Source organism: Onychostoma macrolepis, chromosome 05 (genome assembly GCF_012432095.1).
Source record: "Onychostoma macrolepis isolate SWU-2019 chromosome 05, ASM1243209v1, whole genome shotgun sequence".
NCBI classification, from domain to species: Eukaryota; Metazoa; Chordata; class Actinopteri; order Cypriniformes; family Cyprinidae; genus Onychostoma; species Onychostoma macrolepis.
Window position 1 is genome coordinate 39,443,616 of NC_081159.1, and position 6,000 is coordinate 39,449,615.

Here is a 6,000-nt window from a genome sequence, read left to right on the forward strand (position 1 = left end):
GAGAGAAGCGCTCTCTGGAGACCACTGCGCCCTGGAACACTGGCAGGGTTGGCAGACCGATCTCCCAAGGGCACTGAGGAGAGACGGGCACCATGTAATGCGACACCGCTCTTCCCCAGAGAGGCCGGCCCTCCATAGTCCTGGGCCATAGGCAGCAGGACGTTTTAGCCGAAGACTATCCAGTAAGAATGACGGTCCACAGATCCGCCTTCTGCTAGAAGCCTTCAACCCAGGAGCGCCACCCTGACTCCAATATTGGACTTGAATGTTGAATAAGGTTGAATAAGTGACGCTCTCTAAACGAGGAGCTGGAACACGGTTGGGGCTGCTCCGCCTCAACCTCCTCGGAGGAAGAGAGGTAAAACATTGTGCTCTCACTCAAGAAATTCCCAAGAGGCTCCTAAAAACACATATATATGTATAAATATATATTTAACTTCTCCAAGTTAAACGAAATGCATCATTTAATTAAAAATTAAATGCAGCCAAACAACCAGACAAGTGTAGCAAATTAGCTCAAAGTGAGATTAACATAATTAATCATATGGGTTGTTATCAATTATATTAATCTTCAGCAATTAACTGTAGCATTAATAGGACAATAAAATGATTTGTTTGTCCGCAGTATGGACAGTTTTAATCGTCTATTGACTCTAAGGAAAAAAAATTTCTCTGGCCACGAAAAATAATTTCCTTACTGATACATTGCTCACAGAGCATGTAACAAAACTGGAACGTTAAAGTGACCTCGTTCTGTGAGCAGCAGACACAGACAACCATGCGTGAATACATATGGATGTTTATTAAACTACACTACAGGGGAGCATGCAACATCGAACTAGACATAAACATACACACATTAAACATAGATGCCAACGCAAGGAAGGCATGGAGAGCGAGAGAGAGAGAGAGAGAGAGCGCTCGCGCGCAAGAGAGTAGAGTGTAATGGCGGGATTTACAGCTAACTACAACCTGTTAAGAACCATCAGAGAATCACATCACCTTAATTAAAAGGGGTCGAAGCCTAGAAACGCATCTAAATAGTTAACAAACGGTTACTTGCATGAGTTTTGTTGGTGTTGAGTAAAATGTCCTGGCGCAAGTATAATGTGTAGATTCTTGATGAATTCCTTTAGGAGCTTCGTCATTCTAGCCATGGGTTGATTGGTCTGAAGTGAATTGACAAAGTTACTGAACTTAAAACTGCCAGAAGCTCGGACTCCCCACTGAAGGGGAGCCGTGATTTTTCGAAGGTGATAAGTGTGTCTCCAGGGCACCGAAAGTAAAGAGAAGAACTCACCTTTTGGGTGTGGGAGAAGTTTTATCTGGTTTCCCTGTAACACCCATTTTGGTTAGTTTGACCAATAACAAGGCACATAGTTACAGCAGAAAAAAGTGTTTCTTTGTCCCACTTGACACCTCATTTGCATGTTTTATGACCAGTCTGGAAAATCGGTGTAATTTTTCCCACAGTACAGTAAAAATAGTATGATGCATTTCACGATCACATAGTGTACATCATTGCTTGAGGAATGAAGAGCAGATCATTTTGATACCAAGAAAGAGACATCAAAAAGATATTAAACCAGAGATACATTCATACACCTCAATATGAGTGTTTAGAGCTTACTAGTACGAATAACGAGTGGTAACTAGGCTAATATAATAAGGAAACATACAAACAACACATGCATATACCAGATACATTTGTAACTGATTAATTATGGTCTAAATAAAGAAAATGTCGCTATGTGTGTGTGTTGTGTGTATTGCAATGCTGGAGGTAGTCCACTGGTCAGCCAGGCCGTTGTCGCCTGGCACCGAGGGTCATATAATTATCTTTGGAATGTGTTTGAAGTCCGATGGAGAGAACAGAGAATCGATCTGTTTAGCATCTTTTTGACAGTGGGGGAACAACCATTGGCAATTTAGCACCCATATAAAGTTAGAATGTGGGGCCAGGTCTGTGAATTATATGCAAATGTCAAAAGGCTAAAAGGGTCTCTTAAGACATAAAGTCCCAACGACCATCAAGGATCATAAGCAGATGCTACACAAGTAAACACAGTCTGATATGAAAAGATTCATCTAATGAACCGAGAATGACCATAATGCATGCGTCGCCTAAGCAACACGCGCTGCAACAGCGAGCTCTCACTCAAAGGGGGAAGAACCGCAGCGCAGGCTTCCAGCCCCGAGCGAGAGCCCTAGATCTGGGGAAACCAGGTGGAGATAGGGCGAACCCGTCTCCAACCCGTCCGCCAGATCCATGTGCGATCTCCGCGATCTCAGTCGCCACCGTGCCTCAGCAGCGGCGGGACCGGAACCGCGAGATCATACAGCAGGGAGAAGCACAATCAGCCCCTTTCTGTGTGTGGTCCCAAACAGACCACACACAGACTGTGTGTATCCCCAGCAGAGACTTCTGCAATGTTTACAGGGAGGAACACACAGCCTATAATGTGATCTGCTCTCGCCCAAGTTCTTAGTTTTAGCAGCACTTTTAGACATTGTGGAGCTTATTTTAAGTGATTGTGTAGGGACAAACAACACTAAATAAGACTCACAACACAGATCGACAGACACACACAGAGTAGCGGTTGCTGAATGACAAAAAGCTGACGCCGGTTCCACCGCACGTGCTTTATGCTTCCTGGCCAATTATGTCACCCGTCCGTGACGTCTCGTCCATCCATTGGACAGATTACACATGTGATTCAGAGCGCGGTCACGCTGGAGGCGTTCCCATAGCGTTCTCCGATGCAGCTCGAGTTCCTGAAGAGGGACTATTTTTGGTTCTACAAAGAACCATTCAGTCAAAGGTTCTTTAAAGAACCATCTCTTTATTACCTTTTTATAATCTAAAGAACCTTCTTTCGCCACAAAGAACCTTTTGTGAAACAGAAAGGTTCTTCAGATGTTAAAGGTTCTTTATGGAACTATTTAGACAAAAAAGGTTCTTCTATGGCATCGTGAAGCACCTTGTTCAGTTGTGGTGTCTAACCTCACTGGTCCATAGAGTGACACCTTAAAGGGGTCGTCGGATGCCCATTTTCCACAAGTTGATATGATTCTTTATTATTTATTGATTACCAATTCAAAAACAGCTCTGTCTACAGCAAGCTTTTTTATTGCATGTCGCTTTAAATGCAAATGAGCTCTGCAATCCCCACCCCTCTCTTCTGAGCCCCTTAGAGACGGTAAACTTTAGCCGCATTCATCGTGAAACTTGCTAACTAGCACATTATTTGGAAAGGCGATTTGCAAAGATTCATTAAAAAAAAACCTTACACACATCTTCTGTAGGTGAAACTTGAACACGAATGATTCGCGCAATGATAGACACATTTAGGTAGATCTGGGGGCGCATTCCCTTCAAAAACTAATGTAATCCACTGCGTCTTCAGCGACTCAGATTTCGAGAGTAAATGACGACTGCTATGTTCATTACTACATCCAACAACAAAACACCTCAATCGCTTAGGAGACATTCTTGTCTAACGGTGAAACAATGGCGAACTGATGACAGCGCACTCAGGGTCTAAGGTAAAATGCTAGTGTCAATCAAACAATCGTAGGAGGGGCCTGTCAGTGTGACTGCTCAATTTGAGAAAGGGGAAATGATTTAAAGAGATTAAAAAAAAAAAAAAAAACACTGGGTGGACCTTTATAATTATAGGGTGGTTGTGTACACACACTTCCAACACACATTTCAGTTCAAACAACTTGTAAAAGTGCATGTGCATTTTGTTACAGATAATTTATTGAATTAAATTAATTGTATTACATGGCTCATGACCGCCATCAATATCAATGCTGTATGATGCCCATCTGAGTATTTGAAGTCAGCGTTTCTCTCACATCTCTCATATCACTCTCTTTCATTTCATTCTAACACAACTGCTATCATCTCGCATCTGTATTTACTGTAAAATGACACTGGAATATTAATAGTAGGCTTATGGTAATATTATTGAAGTGCATTTCATGTCGCAAGATCGATTGTATTGTACATTGTAAAGTGTTCTATAAGAAAAAGTACAATTTTACAACGTAAAAGATGGGTCCTCTGCACAATCTGACTCTGTTGCAGCCTAGATTTAAACTGCTGGTTTTGTCTGGTCAAAGGAGAAAGACACTATTTCAAAACTCTATTTCCCATTAATACTGTAAAGCTGCTTTGACGCAATTTGTATTGTAAAAAGCGCTATATAAATAATGGTGGCATGACTTGACTTGACAACAGTTTCTTTGTTTCTTCGCAAATCAATACTTCATGTCCTTGTTTATTTATGTTGTGAAAAGCTGTGTAATAAATCATACAACTGAACATTATCCCTTAAATGTGTATGTCTTGTCTGAACGTGTGCAAAACTATGGATGTCTATTTCTGGATAAATAGTAAAAATTTAATTCTTACTTTAAATCTCAAAATTCTGACTGTTCTCCTTGCAATTCTTCAGAATTGAGAATATTCAGAAAAACTTAGATTGGAAGATATAAATGTCAGAATTGATAAAGATAAAGAAAAAAAAGATTTAAAAAAAGTCAGAATTGTGTTATATAAACTCAGAATTCAGACTTTTTTCTTGCAATTCTGAATTTATATCTCACAATTCAGATTTTTTTTTCTCTGAAATTGTGAGAAAAGGCAGAATTGTGAACTATAAAATCAGAATTGTGAGATTAAAAAGCTGCAGTTGCCTTAGTTTTTATTCTGTGATGGCGCCAACAAGCTTTCATACTATGCTGCTTGCTAGGAACTGTTTTTCTTTACAGAAACTTTGTTTATTTAACAAATCATTTTAACTCAAATCAGTATTTCATATTTATTTACTTACATGGCAAGTATCTGTGTAATAAGCAGGATAATATATATCAAGCTTTGTTATCGCAAAATATTTTTATTTCATAGTTATTTTGCAATCGACTGGATGTACATTATCCCTTGTCTGCCATCTCAGTCTGCCATCAGTTTTCCAGAAATGACGGCTTGTTCTCACTAGTTTACAGTACAGGGCCAATGTCAAAGACATTTATTATGAGCATTTGAACCTTTTTTTAATTTATTAAAGACATTAGGCCACTTCATTCCAGATTGCATGGCATTTAACCTCGTCACACGCTGCAATGTCAAAAATGTCACAAACCACAGCAGGAGCCGCAGATCACAATCAATGTGTGAACTGAGCTGAAACGCGGGATGCTTAATAGTAATGCAGTGTTATGTGTTATTATTATTATTTAATTTATTAAAACATTATTTCAGCAGAGGGAGGCACACTGGGAAAATCTCTAATGTAGCGAACAAATCAAATGGAAACAAATTCGGCTGAGGGAAATATTTCTACAAGAAGCTCCCAAACCAACACTTCCCAAATGGAATTGGATGATCTAAGAATGTAGTTAGTTAGCTTAGTTTTTAATTTAGTTCACATGCTGTGTAAAGCAGATCATTTTATTCATTACGAAGCATCCCTATTGTAAAGGGACAAAGGTTTCAACTTAAAAAAAATAAATAAAAATGATCACAAGATTGTCTTATAGATACCTACAGTATAGAAATGTTCGACTTCTTTCAGCAGCTCCTCTGTGACTACCAATGTCCATTTGACACACTTCAGGAACCTCCATATGAAAACCGTGGGGAATCTGAGGACATCAGAGTACAATGCATATGAAAGAGAGAAAATAAGTGCTTTTGAAATGGAATATAAACATTTTCATTCCTATTGATAAACCGTTGTTTCCCAAGTGCTTCACTGTGATCTAATACAGCACAAATCACACAGATCACAGAGAGGTCGGCACTCGCAATAAAAGCCCATCTTCCTTTTCAGTGCTTTTACCTTTGCATACTTTTCTTTTATTCATTTTCTGTGCTATTTTTGTATTATTTATATAGCCTATAGTTTAATACTATTTTGAATTAGCTTTCATTGTATATTTTTAGCTTTCATTTTAATTTTAGTTTAAGATTGTCATTTGTATTAGTTTTGG